The 20,890-nt window shown below is 36.7% G+C and overlaps 1 protein-coding gene across 9 annotated transcripts in view; it reads right to left on the bottom strand.

Annotated features, from left to right (window-relative positions):
• Window positions 1-20,678, bottom strand: part of ADGRL2 (adhesion G protein-coupled receptor L2) — a 181,181-nt gene extending 160,503 nt beyond the window's left edge. For 5 of the 9 annotated variants that reach the window (XM_060090017.1, XM_060090008.1, XM_060090014.1 and 2 more), the window contains exon 1: window positions 20,590-20,678. The gene's annotated coding sequence lies outside the window, so the exon portion shown is untranslated. Of the gene's footprint in view, window positions 1-18,169; window positions 18,365-18,493; window positions 18,532-19,260; window positions 19,325-19,367; window positions 20,204-20,589 lie in introns of those variants that run through there. The other 4 variants (XM_060090009.1, XM_060090011.1, XM_060090012.1 and 1 more) reach the window with 4 other exon arrangements.
• Window positions 20,679-20,890: the final 212 nt, after the last annotated feature.

The raw sequence follows: 20,890 nt of genomic DNA, 5'->3' as shown, positions 1-20,890 counted from the left end.
GAAATATTTAATGTTTAATTAAATATTGAGGAATTGCCAATTTAAGACAAAAAATAAAAACGGTTATTTTTCACAAGTTTAATTTATCATTGTTTGGCATAAAATACTTTCCTGTTATCATTTGCAGAAGTCAAATAAACTCCCTCAAGGAAGTTTTAAAAACCACTGACCCTCCTCATTAACAGGGAGGAAGCAAAAATGTCCACAATTAAAGCTAAACATGCAATTCAGGTCCAACCAAACTCCAGCAGAATAATCCCCCTGATGAAGTTTTTCCTTAAAATACAGATTTCCTTCAACTTACGATGGGATTAAACCCCTATAAACCCATGAAAGTTGAAAATATCTAAGTCACAAATACATTTAATACACCTAACCTACCGAGCATCATATATTAGCCGAGCCTACCTTAAATGTGCTCAGAACACTTATATTAGCCCACAGTTGGGCAAAATCATCTAACACAAAGCCTATTTCATAATAAAGTGTTTAATATCTCATATAACTTATTGAATACTATACTGAAAGTGAAAAACAGAATGACTGTATAGGTGCAGATATGTGTCATGGTGGCTGGGAGCTGAGGCTGCCGCTGCCCAGCATCAAGAGAGTATTGTACTGCATATCGCTAGCCCGGAAAAAATTAAAATTTAGAATTTGAAGTACGGTTTCTACTGAATGCATATTGCTTTTGCACCACAGTAAAGTCAAAAAATCCTCAGTCAAACCACCGTAAATCGAGGACCATCTATTTTTGAAAATTCAACAACTGAAATACTGAAAATAACTTAAAACCTTTTAAAGTACTAGAGAATGTGAAATTATATAAAACTATATTAAGTATACCTGAGAAATTTGCTTTTAAATAAAAACAGGATGGGGTAAAGTTGACATTTATTTTCAAAGTACACTAAAAGTGCAAGATCATTTTTGCTTCTTGCAAAAATTTTTGACGAAGTAGGCTTCCACATCTACATATTCTCCCAGCAATATTTTGAATTTGAGAACACACTGTTTCCAACAGTGAAACTCCTCCCAAAAGTCAATTGTTTTAAATAAAGGTCAGCATAAAGGTACAATACAGCTTTATCATCATTCAGAACAAAGAATGAAAAAAATTAAAATCCACACCTCTTTTCTCCTCCAATATTATGGGACTGACATTAGCACTCTTAATTCAATGCCAGTCTTGGGCTTATATCTCACCTCTGTATGAAAAAACAGTAAATTTCACACTGGGAATTAAACTTCAGCTTTAGTTTGCAATTAAGGTATCTGGGGCTTCCCTGGTGGCACAGTGGTTGGGAGTCAGCCTGCCGATGCAGGGGATACGGGTTCGTGCCCCGGTCTGGGAGGATCCCACATGCCGCGGAGCGGCTGGGCCCGTGAGCCATGGCCGCTGGGCCTGTGCGTCCGGAGCCTGTGCTCCGCAGTGGGGGAGGCCACAACAGTGAGAGGCCCGCGTACAGCAAAAAAAAAAAAAAAAAAAAAGGTATCTGACATTGCCTATAATGCATATGGCATTGCAGATTTATTTCTTTTTAGCATTTTTTATTTACTAAAGCTGTTGAAAAACCATGGCTACTTCTAAATCCTAACTTTTCACCCTTCCTCAGACTAGCATTTGCAATTAAACTGACTTTAATATACAAGTCAAACAATGTTGACAATAAATCGAAGCAGCTCGTTTGCAGAAAGATATCTAAATATTAAATATGAAATTTAACAGGTTTTAATAATTAAATGGTAATTGTAAATGGTACAATATATATGTCTGTCCTAATTTGGGAAGACGAGCTTCTCACATAATACTCATCAAACTAAATACAAGAAATTGTTCAGGCATTTCACTAAATTAAAATCTTGAAACCCTACAGCTACAATGTACAAATTTAGGTTTTATTAATACTTTAAATCAAACCATAGTTATTATTCAGTTTCATATTATGCAATTTATAGTCTTCGGCTATGAATACAAGAACCTCGTGTAAAACACAAATATACACTTGAAACTAACACAATATTGTAAATCAACTATACTCCAATATAAAATAAAAAATAAATTTAAAAAAAATAAATCTACAAAATAAATAAATAAAACACAAATAAACCAAAAAACTAAACCTTACAGCCTCAGATCCACATAATAAAAATTTTCACTTTAATCAGCACTTGAAAAAACATGAATATCACTTAAACATATGCAGGTATATACTCAAGAATATTTTTAAAGACATCTATAAAGGAAGCAAAATTATAATTTTTCACAGGTCACATTAAAAATATACATATCACCTTGAAGAAATTTTTGCACAGCCAATATTCTTTAGGCGTAATGCACACACCTCAAAGTATTGTCAGAAAAACGGGCTCGTTCCTCCTCCTTTGCTCTCAACAGGCCAATGGCAGGAATGAATGACTCGTATAGAACCTAGCTCTTCCTCTACCCTGAGTTCAATCAATGGCCAAATTCTGTCCCATCACTACAAAACTTTTCCACACTGTCTATTGCCACTGCCACTCACCTGGACTGTCATCCACACTTTCTAAGTAGGTTCCATTTCCTCCAGTATTTCCCTACTCTAGTTCATTGGTTACACCACCATGACAGTCAGCAATTAAATGTAACACTTTCTCAACAGAAAATATTAACAGCTTTTTATGGCCTTCATGAGAAAGTCTAATCATAGCACAGTAGGCTCTTCATAAACACACCCCTAACTAACATCCCAGTTTTATCTCCTTCCACTTCCTGGGCAATTTGTACCCTCCATACACATTCTCCTTAAGGTACCATTTTCTGCCTTTGTTTTCCCTGACCTTTACCTCTGACTTCTCCTCCTCCTCAAAAAGCCTGCATCTGCTGAAATCCTCCTCTGCCTTCAGGTCTATTTAAATGGATTCTCTTTTTTCTATATTATTCATTCTGAATTGACTCCCCCTACCCTATATTTCCACAGTCTTTCCTCTACACTTCAGGTTGGCATGTCATTACGGTATGCCTTATATTATAATTATTTGTGGAAATGTCTGTTTCTCTGATGAGATTTTAAGTACCTAGAGAGCACAGTCCTTGTACGGTACACTTCTTCAGTCAGGGCCTTAATAAATGGCTGTTGATCTAAAGTGAAGAATTAAAGCCCCGAAGTTAATGGATACCTAGATGAAATGTGCTTATAGATAAAACTGCTCTTGTAAAAGGCAAAACACAATAAATATTTCAAAATATAGACTTTAAGACCAATGAAAGTAAATACATACTTTCAGTCTGGCAATTTTGACAAACTTGGTATTAGAAGTTCTGTCATTTTTAAAACCACATGTGCCGTCATAATAACTTCTGTGGCATTGTAAGAAACCAAAAATAACATCTTGAAAGTAAAATCCAAAACATTATAAACACTGTGAATTATTAAAATAAATCCAAGCCCTTACCTATCATTTATACACATGCAACATTGCCAGGAAAGGTTGCTCTGAACTACAGAAACATAATGTACTTTGAAAACATACCTGCATGTGAAATACCCTATATTTCAAAAGAAGATTTGGGTATGACTTTTACTTTAATTAAACTCTCAAAAGAATTCTTTTATATAGTAAAAATTCTCTATGACTGTGCATCTGAATACAATTTAATTTATCAAAACTGGGAGTAAGTGGTAGGATAATGGCAAAAGTTGGATCGCTTTGGCTTAGTGATTTCTTCTGACCTTGAGAAACCTATAAATTGCACAACATAGAATGGTAACAAGGCTGACACAAAAATTAAGATTTGCTTCTTTCAATTTTACCTTTATGATCTTATTTGTACCCTATAAATATCCCTATAAATTAAAAGTTGTTTTAAGGAATTTTAGGTAGATTAACAGTCTTGAATATAAGTTAACCAAAAATGGAAAATCTGTCTTTCAGCTAAACTACCAAATACACCATTAGGTATTTGCACTATACTGTGAAAGACAGAGATAAGTTTATGATTATTATATTTAGAATTAAGAACAATTTTCAATTTTTTAATATTTGTAATATATTACATACATATTAAACCAAAAACTATGCTGTTTTAGATTTGTTATCATTCAATTCTTTATCTATTGTGCTTGCACAGAATCAATAAAACTCAAAGTCCATATAAAGGAATCTCACGACTAAAGACAGGGAGCCTCTAATTTCCACTGAATTGTTTGTTAAAATAATTTTCAATCTATTCATAAATCTTGCAACAACAACAAAAAACTGAACTAAGTCCCATCTTTAAACCTGTTTCTATACCATCATGATAGATGATTTCAAAAAAATTTAACCTAGATGTCAAACACTTATACTTCATCAATTTTTGATTGTATGTTAAAATGATGTAAAATATTGAAGCTTTAATGAGCACTCAGCATTAAAAGTCAATTTGATAAGGAATGAATGTTCAAATAGATAAGCAGAGCTTTAAAAATTCAGAATGGTATAGCTGTGATACCATCCAAAAGTTAACCTTTATAAGCCGTGTTAATGAAAATTTTTAGCTAAAATTACATTCTGTTTCCTGGAATCCTTCCTAATAGTTTTAGTCTGACTTTCTACCTACTTGATTTATTGACACCTGTTATAGTTCCCTATCTAAAAGCCTATTCTTATACAGGGCTGCATATATTTTCTACTCTTTTTAGATCTCTTTTATGTAATAAATATAATGTCAACAAAATTAAAACAGTAAAAGTACCACAAAAGTTTATCTAAGTTGTAGATTCTAACAGAAATGATGAGAGAAAATCAATAGAAACTTGTCTTACACATAATGCAATAATTTGTAAGTTTAGATAATAGAGCCTAATTTTCAGCCAAATCCTGGCCAAGAACTAATACATATATTTTCCTTACCATATTTTGGTTGAAACAAATCTAAATAAAGTAGGATGGCAGGCCAATCAAAGGCAACAACTGTGCTACGTAGTTGTCCATACCAATCTTTTTTATACACAAACTACCTTTTTTTCTTTTAAATAATTTTATTCACAACACAAATTTAATTATAGGATGGCAGTATATATGCATTCCTCAAACTGTCATTTAAGATGCTTCAATGAAAAGCTTCTATATTTTCTTTGAGAAAAAAATGCATGAAATAGTTTTTATTTTGTAGGTTGAATAAAAGTATGCAAATATAAAAAGATCACACATATGCTATAATGAATGATCAATTATCAGGCCCAACATTAAAAGAATGTTTTACAAGAGTTGAATAATGCCAAGTATAAAGGTATAGCAAATATCCTTTTTTAATTATGGAGGCCTTAATATATATTAAGTCATACGGAAACACTTTGAAGACCACCACCAAATAATGAGATTCCACGTTACATAAAAAAACTGTACACTGATAGAAATCACTAAATGTTTATCTTGGCTCTCTTTAGGAGGTCAAACAGCAGCTTACTTGGGAAGTCAAATGAAAAACATGACAATTTTTTTAAAAGGAGAAATAAGGCCCTCAGAGCCATCAATTCAGAAATGAGTAACATCAAATTATTAAAATAACTCCTGAAGAAAACATTCTATCAGAGGGAATGCCAAAAATACTAAATCAATATACAAAATACCAAAATGATGTTCTTAAGAAGAATGCAAAAAGTATCTGACATTATCATCAATTCTATAAATACGTTGGAGTTTGCGATGACTTACTCCTTAAAAACAGGCAAAATCAGTTTTAATAAAGTAAGCTAACAAATTAAAGCTATATTTTAGTTTATTTTCAATTCAAAGTTAACATCTTGGTGAGTTAATTGCAACCCTCTTGATACGCTCCTCTTGGTTTTCACAGAATTAACAGGCAATATAGAGAATGAAGCTATTAGTATATGTAGTCTACAAGATTCTCAATATTCTTAAAATACTTAAGCAATGATTGTACTATAGGGTTTTCAACTTAGTATTGTTCTAAAGAGCTCTAATTATTATTCTCTAATTTCTTTAAAGAATATTCTTAAACTATTAAAAATCAATTCTAAATGTTTTTGAAAAATTCAACTCTAGAAAATGTGAATTCTAAGATACTTAAGATTTGTTCCTGGGTTTTTTAATCATGTAATATTATTAACTGAATAATAATTGTCTTAAAAGATATCTATTCTCATTTTAATGAAACCAATTATAGGCTGAAATGTCTAAAGAACTTATGTACTTAACGTATAACACAATACCAAAAAATTAGTTAAGAAAAAAAAAAACACATGGGAGATGTGGGAGAGTGACTACATTATAAAAACAACCAAGTATAAAAGTTACGACTGACCATCAAGTTTATTATAATTCTATGTCCCCACAGTTCTACAAAATATTTTACAAGCGCTAATCAACCCTAAATTCCTATAGCGATCACGAAGATAGGAAAGTGCTTTGAGAACTGTGTTCTTAAATACCTTAGTGTGTTGCAGTTGTTATCTGAATCCCACATAGCAAAGAGTTAAAACAAAGATTTTTTTTGAAGTGTAATTCAAGTCACTTCATAGGCCCAGGTATTTATTTTTACATTAGTTATTGGGGGCCAGTAACTACTACTAAGAGATAACAGAGCATTTGTTATGATGCTCTGACAAGTAGTAAAATGCTGGGCTAAGCCTTTTTCTTGAACCTAAACCAACTTTTTACTTAGGGCCACTCAACTACCTTTCTGCTTTGACTTACATTTGGTCAAAACAAAAATGCCTTTTGAATCAATAAACTGATTTAAAGAGCATTAAATATAAACTAATTTTTTTTAAAAATTACATAAAAATTCAATGATTCAATACGTTTTCTTTTCCTTCTTAAATATAAATCTCTAAAAAGGTTTTATGAATCATATTTATATTGAAATATAGAAAGCAAATATGAGACAAAATTATCCATAAGTAAAATGCATCAGTATTTTTATTTTGAATTTCAGATATTTCCTTATGTATTGTATTTATTTTTATATAAGGCAATATAATTATGCCTAAATTATTGGAGATAATTTACAATATCTTTTTCTTACAAAAATAGCATACTTTTTATTAAAAATACATAACATCTTACAACTTACTCTTTTTAGAAATGAATAGAAATTTGATATTCTAGGGTCTTAACATTTTCACTCTTTAATGCAGTTTTGAATTAACAATATTATGTGAACGTCACAAAATCATGTTATACAAAGTATACATAATAAAAAGTCTTTTTTTTCAATTTGAATAAATCTATCAAATAGACGAAAGGAAACGCCTTTGAAACATAAAGGCAAAAAGAAATTAATACTGTTTATTTTTATAATTAAAATGAAAACTGTAGTTTTTAAATCCTGGTCATAAGGCAATTTAAAATACATTTAAAAATTATTTTCCAATACAGTTATGAAAGCATGCAGATTCAGTTTTGCATTCCAGACTCTTCATATAGGTATACACAAAATTTTGAAGATATATTATTTAGGCTTTACTACAGTTTTGTTAATTTCTGTTTAAGATGTTAACATGTTAAAATATTTGGCTTCAGTTCAAACAGTTTTAAAAGGTATCAAGTCTTTTTAATAGGAATTTCTATTTTTATAAAACTTATACTAAAAAAACATTATTTCAAATGTACATTCATAACACATATTACCCTTATCTGGAGAATTATTCTTTATATTATATTATCCGCATAGCTTATTTTAAAAAGCGATCTGCTCATATAGATGCAGGAACAACTAATACATACATATCTACTCTTAACATTTATACAAATGACAGGATGTTTTATCATAATTCATACTCTTTTTTATTATTCATTCGAGAATGTTTAATAAAAATTTCTTTGGTAATTTACAAAGAATGTTGGGTTATTTTAAACTGAAAAGCAGCTGTGAATTAACTCTCTCATCATAAACATCCCCAATATAATAAAATAACAATAATCCTTTTACAACAATAATTTTTCAATAACACATTTTCTTCACAATTCAAATTTCATTATTTTAAAAATCACTCAGTAGTCTACCTTCAGATTTAAGACAAAACAAGTAGAACTTACCCTAGCTGTGCTTTTCCAGTAACCTCACAGAAGTTATGCACTCCGTGACACTTACTGTTCCTCACGCAATAATTTTCCTGGAATGAATTCTCTCTAGTAACCCTTACCTCACTGTGAAGGGAGGTGTGATATTCGAGGGAAAAGGGTAATGAACTGTAATATCAGATTCTATTTTCCAGTGCTTATCATATTTAGTACCAACTATGATAAGAAATCTCTTTTTATCATATTATTTAAGGCAATGAAGTAAAGTTGGCAGTACAGGATGTCTATCAATAATTCTATGGAAAGGAGTATTTGGACACTTTTGTAAAACATACCATCGTAATCCTATTGAAATGTAATTGCTGTTGTTAATAGTCTTACCCTGATATGAAAATGTTCTGCATAAATGTAGCACAGACTTGTTAAGATAATACAGGACCATGCTGAGAGGGTAATACTTATACAAAAGCCCATGCCAGTGCCATAAATTTCATTATTAGACAACAGTTTCCAAACTTACAGGGTCATTCTGTATAACAGTTAATAATCTAACTTTCCACATTAGTAAAGATTAGCTAATAAAATAATAAATCCACAACAGTAAATTTCAGTAAGAAACAGCCTTTTAAAATACAAAATAAATATTTTTATTTGTCATCTCATCCTTTGGTAAACTAAGGGAAAAAATGAACTATTATATCTCTTTTCAAGGACAGATAAGTAAGTAGATAACCTTCCTTCTTCCTAACAAGCAAATTCTTAAGCAATGTTACTATACCAAAATGTAAAATTAAAATAAAATGATTCATTTTTAGTAGAATTTAACACAATATCTTGTCCTTAAATTTCCTGGTACAATTAAACATACTCAGGTAATGTGAAAAATTCGCTCGCTAAAGAGATCCAAATGCTCCTAAAGTCTTTCCAGCCAGATTACCAAAACACCTGCTTGCAAAACTCTCAAGTATTCCTGAATATCTGTTTAATAATTTCTTAGAAATTTAGTTGACACGGGGTTCATAAACAGAATTCAGTTTTTAATCAAGCAGTCTATCATGTCTGCATTCATTTTTTACCAAGTTAGCAGTTTCCTAACCCACTTAACAGAAGGTCCTTATTAGCAGTTTCCTTATTTAAATGTCACTGCACGAATCGGTCCATTTTTGCAAGTAAAAGTCACTAATCCAAGGTGATCATTTTTGTTTTTAGAGAAGAGCATATGCAACACATCTAATTTGATCTATTAATTAAATGTAGAGGAATGTAATTTACCCCTTACTGTTAAGTGATTGTTTTACATTTTACATAATCTGGAAAATTATCTAAAAAATTTGGATTGCTCTTTTACAATTATTAGGTATTAAACGAGAGGTCTGAGACCATCCTCCCGGAGATTTAGCCAATCATTTAAAAAAATAAGAATCTCAAAATGAACCTGATTCATTATTTTCATTATCTTTCTAGCAATTTTTACTAATTAAGAAAAGGTAAATACAGAAAATAAAATGTAATCTGTAAATACATAAAAATGATAAATACCTGGCATTAATTTTCACTCGAATTTGGCTAATCTCAAAATGCTTTATTTTCCTTAGAACAATTTTTCTCAAACAAAAATAAAAAATATCTTAATAAAATGTCATTTTCAAAAGGGAAATAATCAATGTATACTGCTTTGATTATTTTATCTCATATGCAAGCTCCCTCTACAGGTAATAACAAAGGTTAGCAAAAATATCTGAAACATGGAGGCAGTTGTGTGCGTTAAGATGCAGTTACCATTGCATAAAAATGCTATTATCTAGCATTGTTCCCTCCTCCTTACCAATTATCTGATTAAAATAACTGCTCCTGAAAATCTGTGGTTCAACATTATTATTCCTGTACTTCATCTTGGTTAAGAATACAGCTAGAGCAGGGAGGATACACAAACTTTTCAGTCACCCAAGAGCTACTCTCACAAAGTGTATTTCAAGGAAAAGAAAACATTACCTTGCTTACCCAGTACCAGCCAGAAATGGCAGACCACGCAACACAAAGCTGCCCAACCCATTTACCTGGTGCATCTTCTGACTGCAAAGTAAGCAATCAAAAGCGGCATCTTACGACTGATTTACAGTGAAAGATAAAAAATCAATTTTAAATGACCATAGAAACAACTACATTTTCTTCTTATTTAGAATTCATAAACTTAAACCAGAGTATTTACTTTTGAAAAATAAATATATTTTCATTAATTCAATACAAAAAGGAAAAAGAAACTGAATTGCTTTGAAAAATGTTCTTTACCGCTCCATAATATCTTTTTCAGAATCTGTCTTAGATTTTTGTTTACACATTCTCCTCTTTTGCTAGGTTCCTTTCCCCAGGTATACAGAGATAAAGGTGCATCTCTGCCAAGGGAGGAAAAAAAAGCAAAGTTAAGAACCATTTCAAAGTATTGGGGGCAAGGTTTGCCAAAAAATTGTTTCTGGACTATGTTTATTTCCCCTCTCCTTTAAGATTTCCCCCTTCTAATATGCATACCCCACCTTTATAGCATATAAGCAGTGACTGTAAATTTGAGGCAAGTCAGTTTGACTTACCTATAAATGAATTGACAGGCTTATAAAAAGTGATTTTTTTAAACTAAGATTCTTAAATAAAATTATGAAAGATATGCTAACTTTCATACTAAAACATATAGAAATATATATATATATTAATTTTTTCCAATTAAACAAAGAAAATAAGGTTAATGGGAAAAGCAACGTATAATAAGCAGAGGTTTTAGTGAGCTTTTTACTTACAAGAAAGAAATAAAATTTTGTTTCACTTATACTTTTAAATATTCAGGCTGCAGACCTAGTTTAAAACCAAAGGCAATATAAAAAGTGGCTTCCATCAAGGCTATGGGTGACAAAGCATTTGCAGCAGAAAAAACAAAGGGAGGGGACGTCCCCCCATTATTCATCATCAATGACGTTATCAAGAGGAAGCACCTAATAGTCAAATATCTTTCACATGACAAACAGAACTCTGAAAAGGACAAAAACAGTAAAGTGTCCTTAGTAAAAGTGAAAATATCTAGCATATCATAATTTTAGTGTAATTTTTATTTGTTGATGAATATGAAGCAAAATCACGTGTTTTAGAATTACGTCCATCTCTTCTGAAATGGAAAACAAGATATATAAAATGGATCAATTCTTCATTTAATACACTAAGCCTTTATCAAATTCTACGAAAATACGTGCAATCACTGGGATACAAATGCATAAGCTTACATCACCAAAATTAACGTTTCCCAAACTGTCTTGGACATTAACCATAGAAAAGCCAAGAATTTTAAGATTTAATACATACCATAAGCATCCTGAGATTAAAAAGATGAATAAATAACATGCTATATAAGAAAATGTGTTCTGTAATTTCTTATCAATAACCACAGTAATAAACAGTAAAAAATGGTAGGCTTTTAAAGCAGAGGAATAAAATTTCTGCAGGGAAGGTACCAGTGGAATAAAGAAATAACAATTCCAAATAGAAATACTTTCCTTCAAAGTAAAGACCCAGGGAAAATAGCTTTCAACATGATTTTTTCATGTAGTAAATTGCAGTTGACAACTGATTAAGTAAATATAATCTACATAAAACAGAAATATTTTATCCACTAGAGACCTTATTGAAAATCTTGTAAACACTCACCCATTATATGAAGTGGTGTCATACTATTTAATTTTAAGAATAAATGATTAAAATTAGAGCTCACGTTATAAAGAAAACAGGGAGAATTCTCTTTTCCTCTCTCTACAGATAAACACTATTTACTATCCTCTACAAGAGAAAGCACTAGTCAAATGCAAGGTCACCTAGACCGCCCCCGACAGCCAAGAACCATTTTTGACAGTAATTGGGGTTAGATTATTATGTCATCTAAATCCAGTGCAATAATCTGTTTGAGGTATGGACTGATGTAAAAACACCTACAAAATGAGGCAAAGTGTGCACAGCACAGGAATTTCATGGTCCAAAGGCAGGAAATACCTTTGAGAACAAAACAGAGATCAAGTAAGTCATATCATTTTCAGAATCAGTTTAAACACAAGTACCTTAATCATACATATTTTACATTTTAAACTTGCATCTGTGTTAATTTTTAGCCAATAGCTGTTAATAAATACTGATGTATACAGAGAAACAGAATAGTCAGAAGTGTATGCTTATGTAAGTACATGTGTGTATATATTCGACCAAAAAAGGATTTAAAAGAGTATTATCTAATAAGTGAAAGAATGAAATTAAATCCTTTCTCTTTTATTAGGAATCTCACAGTGCATTCTTCTTTGCTACTACAATGGCCAAAGTTTTTGTTATACATCTAGAGAAAGACACAGGGTTGCATCTGGTTTTGCTCTGGCAAAGTAGTATATGTTTGAATTGATCTAAATCTAAAGTTAACCACCTTTTCAATTTCTCCTATCTCTCATGTCCAAGAACTAATAGTTTTATCCCTGTTTCTTTTTTCAGTTTACCAGATTAAAAAAATTTTTTGAAGTTACTTCACGCATCTTAAAACAGAATTAAGATCTGGTCATTATTTCAGGAAGTTAACTTCTACTTAACCTGCCTGCTTTTTAATCTTATATTTCTATTTTTATTAAAGTATTGAATCTATCCTTTAAAAAAAAGTCTCCCAAAGAATCTTCAGCTTTAAGTAGGCTTCTTTTAAGCAACTCATTTCATTACTGAAATTCAGAGATTAAGGTGTAATCCCTGTGTGTGAATTTTAATGTTTATAATGTACTCCTCACAGATTGGAAAAAATCAATGGCAAGACCAACAGGGGCCCGTTCTGCTCAGCATACGTGTTCCTGTCAGGTCGTGATTAATGCTGTGCTCTGTAGAGGGAGACATTACATCCGGGCTAAAACAGACCTAAATTTTACCCTCAGGCAAAAATCTGATTTAAACATCTCTATTTAAAGTGACATTTGTCCTCCCTTTTCAACTGGTTTCCCCAGAAATTCCAGGAAGTTGACTTCATGACCTAAAAACAGCCGGGTAGCTGTGAGAGGCAGTTGTGCCTGTTCTTGCACTTGGATAAATCTGGGTGCCAGAATGAATCCAGGTGGTAATGAAACAGGTGCCCAGCTATCTGCTCTGATGAATCCCATGCCACTTTACTGCTATAAGAATTTAAGATTTAGAGTTCCGTATAATTCTAGAGTCAGTAAAAATTTTGAATATGTGTTTCTTTGGCTGATTATAACCTAGCTATCCCTACTGATGGATTAGTTCCTTTTGATTCATAAAATTACATCTGATTTTTCACTACACTGATCTGAAGTATCAACCGATTACGAATTCTAGAAATCCAGAAAAGCAACTGTCATGCAATAGCTTCCATAAAAACAAAAATGGAAAGCAAAAAGAAAAAATGTTCACATAACCAAAGTCCCCAAGTAAACAAGATGTATGCATATAAAAACAGGTGCCAATATCCTTACACTGTGAAACATGGTAACTTTTGATATTATTAAGCAATTTAGACACTACTAGCAAGTTCCTACTAACCAAGGTAATCTCATTTCTGTTGCTTTTCAAAGTAAGTTGATTTTTTTTTCTTTAGCCGTTCTGGTAATTGAACAAATTTATACAACTGATGGGATTTTACTTACCACCACACAATGCATAAAATCCTTTGCAAAGACAAACTATATTACTTCATAAAACTGCATTTTTGTTGTAATTAAACAAATTGTATTTAAACTTGCTCTGTGCTTCCAAAGCAATCGATAGCATTTTGCTATAAGCTGCACTTTACTTGCAGGTGTTAAGCACTTGGTTCTTTCATTCGCTCTACCTTTTTTTTTTAAGGTAATTTTTATTTACAAAATAAGGGAATTTTTTTTGGTAAGAAACAGCTTTTTAAAAACTGTTGGTAAGAATATATTGTAAAGTGTCTGTAAATTATAGCCTACATTAAGTCCATCAAATAAATGATCTAAAAAGATTTTTTAGGTATTTTTGGTTGTTTAGGACCTTTTTTTGTATGACACAATGATCCACTCAAAACAATACCTACTTACATTAGAATAGCATTTAAGGTATTTTTATAGTCTATAACATATATTTAACAAAACCTATATATTAAATTCAAAATACCACATTGCAGTCGTGAATAAAATTTAGGAATTAGATCCTAGTTATAGTTACTCCTTTAAAAGTTATCACACCAGGTCAAGAAAAATGACATTATTTTAGGATTCTACTTCCGTAATTCCAATAATTAACTATCTCTAAATTAGACCATTTCCTTAACCTTTTTCTTAAAGCGTTAAAAAATAATAATCACTACTTGACCAATCTTGAGTAGCAAAAAGATTTTAGATAACAGTTTCAATTTTTCTGATAACATCAAGTCTAATTACAGTAATCTGGGTGATTAAATACTTTTCAACCTTTCAACCTTCAATCAAGAATTATTTGAAGAGATGAATATTTGGGTGGGACTACAGACTAATTAGTGTTATGTAAGAGAGAAGTTAACCAAGCTATGACCATAATCTATTTTTAAATAGAAATATTTTAATCTTTCTTGAAAATAGTTACAAAACAGATATCTATTTAGGTAATGTGAACTAATATTTAAACGAATTACCTTAGTAACTGATACGACCAAAACACAAACAGGATTTTAAGTCCTTTCCAAGTCTAGCAGCTAAAGTTACTATTTTTAAATAGCAATCCTGTATGACACTAAATTCTTCAAATTTCAAAAACTGTATTTCATTCCTAATCTATGTACAGTTAATCTGCGCAAGTGGTATGGACTCTTATTAAAATGAAAACAGATTTCTATCAGGTAGGGTTTGGCTCATACCTTAGAATAGAATACACTGTAATGCTCCCTTCATCTCATACTACACTTGACAGTAAGCTCAGTGTTACTGAATATTTACTTACAAAAGTTAGGTCAAATAAATATTTTCATAGAAAATAGAGCAATAACATTTTATCACTATGGTGTGCAGACTTCTAGTTACCTTCTGACCTTCCCAACATCTCAGTCTTAGCTCATATACTCCTATATTACTTAAGGAACTAAAATACTACTTTAAAATTTTTAATGAAACACAGAAAACTCCAATAATCATCAAATAAAGTTCTAACCCCAAGTAAACCTTAGTTTTAAAGCTCTCCTCTTGATAATTTTAAGAAAGGAAACGCCCAGAAGCTTGGTGTTAACGTTTCTGCTCATTGTGAAAATTGCAGCAATAAAAACTCCAACTGCTTGTCTTAAATTAAGACTTGTAGTACTCCATGTGAGATCTGTATACTTATACTAGTTTTTGTAACATTTGGAAGTTTTGTTTTCTGCTTTGATGTTAGTCCATTAATAAAGCAGAGAGTCAAAAGCCTGGAAAAAATTACATTTAGTGGAAATCTTCAAGTCAAAACCTCAAGTAATTGGTTTGTTTTACCCCACATGATTCAATATTCTGATTTCCCCAACTACCTGCTCCCAGAGCTATCTGCATTTCTAAATTCGTTTTCTGTTGCCAACACATAATAACCCAGTGACTGAAAATGGCAGCTGAAGTGCTTCTACAACACATCAATTTTTTCTCTAAGTAGTCCAATTTTGTCATCTAAATGTTGAAAAATCTTTTCACTGCATTTTACAGCTTTAGAGATTTGCGGAATTCACGATCACCATCATATAAAATGAAGAGCAATATTTTCAAGACAATTTTTAGATTATCACTAATAGCTCTAAAGGATAATGTGTTTTCTTTATAGCACTCTGCATTCAAAGCAGACTAGTTAACAGCAACTTAAGTGCAATAATAGCAATTACATCAATGTGGGCCCTTTTACCTCGAAAGTACTTCTTAGACAACTGAAGAGATCAGATAAATAAACTATCATAAAATGATTTCAGGGTAATAAGATACAATTTGAATGCCACTAAAAAATGCTCATCTTAATCTGAAAAAAATTATCATCCTATTACACTGAAGACTAAAAATGTTAGGTGATTAATGATTATTTTTCCCTCCAAAACTTTTTATTAATTTTCACTTTTAAAAGAAAAACAAGGAGTTCTGAACATGTGTAAAAAAAAAAAAAAACCCTCTAATGAAGGGATATCAATTCACGTTCAAAATCAACCAACCATCAAAGGTAAAATTATAAAAAATATGCGCTTACAAATCTCCAAACCGTCCCTGAGATTCACTTTCATCTTAAAACTAGGTTTTAGGAAATCTAAAGCTAAATAAATAAAACCAATATTTCCCCAGAAGTTGAAGATAAAATTCTCCCTTGACCCATCTGCTCGCCATAAAATGACCCAACTGACCCAAGTACTTGTTCTTATTTGTTTCTTCATTCATGCATATTGAGTTGTTAAAAGAAATTCAGAGAATGTATCTCTCTGCAAATGTAAAACAGCATTAGTACACTCTAGCTATATATATTAAGAAAAACCTCCTTTAAGCTGACCTCTAGAGTTTACTGTCAGGTAAAATACAAAAATTTTGGGACAAAACAATCAATATTCAAACAATTATCTCCATATGAAATTCATGAAAAATCTGAGTATCACTTAGAAATCTTTTTCAAACTTACACTTGCAACGGAAGTTGCATTAACAAAGTCCATGTTGAGTTTTTAATACTCAAAACTCTCTACTGACTTTTTTTTACCTATTAATTTAACAAGTATATTAAAAATAAAGTTTCTTAGGTATAAAAATGTGTCCTCTTATTACTAGATTTCTATTGTTTTATACATTAATTAAAAGCCTTTCTCAGCCATTTTACTAATATAACAAAGTGTAGGCCCTAGAAAAGTATTAAGTTAGAAGGAAACGCTCTCTCACTCTCTCTTCCACTGAAGGGACCACAAGACAGGCAACAGTGACTATCATAAAATAAAAGGTCACTCTTTTTCTAGGAACAAACCATTTATCAATAGAAAATAATTGTCTTTCCATTTGGAAGGGCTCCACAGCAACAGACAATGTTTTTCCCTCACATAATTACAAAACAGTAAAAGTTCAGAAACACAGCCTGAATCCACCTCCCTATTTTTACCCTTTACAATTCTCATTGCCCTTTGGGCCTCCACTTGGAAGCAAATGGAAGACAAGCTGAAGTCTTCTCAATTGAGCTGAAGCTAAGAAACCTTTGATATGCTAATGGTCCCCTTCAAACGGTAAGAATTCACACTTGCATTAATTCAAACAATTTGTGCAGAATGATGTGAAATGGCACCTCTTTTAGAGGCAAGTAACAAAAGGAGAGAATCGGAATGTCTGAAGAAACTAAACAACAGAACATTTGTTCTGCAGTATTCTATCATGCATAAATGTATTGGAGGGTGGAGGGAGGGACAACAAAAAGTTCCATAACACACCTGAACAGAAGTAGATTTTCTTAGATACTAAATTTAAGTTACAAAGTTACCTTTTACCTAGGTCAAGAGTCCCATCACAACTGGGAATGTTGCCAAAGACACCACACAAACTATTCTATTTTTCTATGGAGTCAGATTGCCTCCTTAGTGCCTGTCTTTTAAGGTTCGCCCAAGATCAAACTTGATTTAGTAAGAGACATCCCAACAGGCAATCATTTACCAAACGGATGTGACTTTTCCTCATTGTGCAACTCGAGTTGAGCAAAGAGCAAACTCGGTGGGGCCCGTTCCAGACAAACACTGCCAGGGAAATGAATGGACCAACCAACGTCCGTTAAATGTACGCCTCTGGAAGAGAGAAGTACACATAGTGTAAAGAATGCAGAAGAAAATTTAAGAATTGGGGGCGGGGGCGAGGAGGAGAGTGCCTAAGAACCTGGGCTTTGTAACGGGAACCATATGGCTGGTGGCTGCGGCTCAGACGCTCCCAGACTGCTTGGAGAAGCTGCTAAGCAGCCTGACACCTTTCAAGAAACAGGAGGAAAACATTTCCCGGGTCTGAATCTGAGACAACAGTTTGCATCAGGAAGAACGGAATGGGGGGGCCAGAGAAGGGGAAAAGGATGAGGGGGGAGGAGTCCACAGAAGGTGGGGAAAGAAGACGGACACCGGAGGACTTGCCCCTGCAACTACAATTTCAGGGGACAGAGTGAGCAGAGCATAAAAAAAAAAATAAATATGAATAAAGACATACGTTCCTTAGCCGCCGCTCATTGACACTTTGGCACAAAGTAAAGCTTCCAGCGATTTCCTCTAACCCAAGCCCCGCAGTCTGGCGAAAGGAACAAACTTTCCAGATCCCAAGCGAAGGACTCTCGCAGGAGTGCCTCCCCAGCACTGCGGCGCTTTCGTCGCTTCCCTCGCCCCCGCCTCTCCACCAGAGGGTCGGGTAGCCCCAGCCAAGCAACGAGCCCACGGTCGGTTAGCGCCGGTGCTGGGGGATGGCCTCCCCGGCCTCGAGCCCCTCCCACACCGTTTTCCTCCGCCGCACCCCACCCGGCACCCGGCTCCCACAGACCAGGCTTCCAGAGACTCGCAGCCCCAGCGCCAAGCCCAGAAGCCCACACCCCATAACTTAGCCCGCAGGCCCAGCGCGGCCCGCTGCTGCCCTCTCACTGCGGGCGCGGGAGGCACTCGGCCTCCCCAGAGCCTGCCGGGTGCCCGGCCCCGCTGCGCCGCCCCTAATCGCTGCCAGCCACGGTGCCGGCCCGGCCACATCTGGCTGCGCTTTGCTGACATCCTCGCCTCTCCACGCCACCTAACCGACGAGAAAAAACCACCCGCAACAACTCATCCCATCCCCCCATCCCCCCACTCCACCCCACCCCACCCCCGTACACTTGCCCAGAACTCTCTCCCAGCGCTCGGCCTCCCCGCTCCACTCACAGCCCGGGACGGGTCTGCAGGCAGCTGAGGCGGGGGGGGGCGGGGGCGCGCTCACCTCCCGGCCTCCGGCCCCACCGAGTGTGCGCCCCAACTTCCCCTCCCCAGACGGGCTGTGAAAGAGCGAACGGCACCTTCTGACCCAAGCTTTCAGTAAATCAAAAAATGCCGAACCCAATCGTACCCTCCCCTCTCCTCCCGGAGCCCCCTGCAACTAGACTACAGCCAGATGAGCGTCTCTACACTCGCAGGGCGAAGCAGCAGCAGGCTGGACTGGAAGGGGAGTTCTGCGGATCGATTTCCGAGGAGGGGGAGGAAAAGGAGGGGGCGAGCAACCCGAGCCGGCGCGGGTCTCCCCCTTGGCCCGGCCGAACATAAACAAACAGCCGAGCCCCAACTCACCCACGGCTCCCTCCACCTCCAGCATCCAACCCAGGGCGGGAGGCGCAAAGCAAACAGGTCTCCGTAGCCCGTCACAGAGGCACATTGTTCGCTCCCACGGCTCTTACCTCGGTCTGCGAGCGCGCCCCCGGGGGCGGGCCGTCTGGCGCGGGGGCCGCGCGGAGAGAGGCGCAGAGGGCAGCGGCCACCCGGGCCGGCGAGGGTCCAGGCCGGCCGCGAGCGGGTCGCCGGCCGCCGAGTCCGAGCGGGAGGCAGCGCCGTGGCTCGGCGCGTCCTCCTGCTTGGCCGCCGCCGCCGCCTCCTCCTCCTCCTCCAGCCAAGCAGCCAGCGCCGGGCGGCTCCTGGGGTTAGGTCAACATTTTCCTGCAGTTTCCCACACGCCGCTCCGCGAGAGGGGTCTTTTGCACACGCGCACGCGCCCCCAGACCGCACGCTCCCTCGGAAAGATAAGAAATTCGGGAAGCAGAGCGAAAGGGGTGGCAGAGGCAAAAGCTCGACAGAGGTGCGCAGACTTGGAAGTCCCCTCCGAGCTGCAGACGCGGGAGGGGCGGGCAGACGTTGGCGGCGCGAGGCCAACTCAGTTCGTCAGGCGAAGCCCCTCAGCCCGCCGTCCGCGCCGGCCGGCTGGCATCCCTCGAGCCGACCCTGCGGCCTGGGGCGGGAGACTGCAGCGGCCCCTCCTCACATTTCGGGTCTCCGGGCCGAGGCTGAGCGGTGGCCGCTGCCCCAAGACTGGCTGAAGGCGAGGATTGGGGCTCGGTGAAGCGGGGAGGTGTAGGGACGAGACACGCGACGCGCAGCAACGGAGGGGAAGTGCCCCCCCACCAACGATCCCAAGGATTCTCCGGTAAGCTCCCAATTTCGCTCCGGTACCTCTGCGTGTGTGAGTGTGTGAGCGGCGAGAGTGTGAGGGAGAGAGGGAGCGAGAGGGAGCGAGGGAGAGAGAGACGGGGGAGTGCGAAGTCCTGACACAGACTCTCCGCGAGGTCTGAACTGGAGTCACCTCCCAGCCTCCTTCTCTTCCTCCTCCTCCTCCTCCTCTTCCAACACCTCCTCCACCCCAGATCTCCACCTCCCCACCCCCGCGAGTTCGGCTAATCATATAAACATATTAACTTGTATAGCGGCAAAGGCCAAACCTCTCCCTCCTGATTTTTCCAGCAAGGGGCTCAGGCAAACTCAAAAGAAGATTACAGGCAGCTAAGTACAAAACGTGGAGCAGATAATCTATAACTCACTGCCGCCCAATGGCCATTTTCCACTCCATTTGAGCAGCTGCGTCGGTGGTGCACCCGAGCAAGGGGGAGGGGAGCGAAAGAGGACACTTACGGGCTCGAGCTGTTCGGGTGGCGGTGGCCCAGAAGCCGCCCGAGAACAGGCCGGCCCCGGCTCCGCCGGCGGGGCGGCCGCAGGGCTGTCCGGGCGGCGGCGGCGGCGGCGGCGGCGAGGGACGCGCGCGCACGGCCGCTGAACGCGCCTCGGAGGCGGCCTGCAGTGGCTAGCGCCCCTCCTCTCCCTCCCCAACGGCTCGCCCCCCCCCGGGTCTCGGGGCTCCGCATCCAGCCCCCAGCGTCAACACACCCATTCCATCCCGAGCCCCACCTCCCCAAACTCCACTCACTGCGCGCTC

Source organism: Mesoplodon densirostris, chromosome 2 (genome assembly GCF_025265405.1).
Source record: "Mesoplodon densirostris isolate mMesDen1 chromosome 2, mMesDen1 primary haplotype, whole genome shotgun sequence".
Classification (NCBI taxonomy): Eukaryota; Metazoa; Chordata; class Mammalia; order Artiodactyla; family Ziphiidae; genus Mesoplodon; species Mesoplodon densirostris.
Note: the sequence above shows the minus strand (reverse complement) of the source record. Positions and strands in the feature narration are given on the sequence as shown.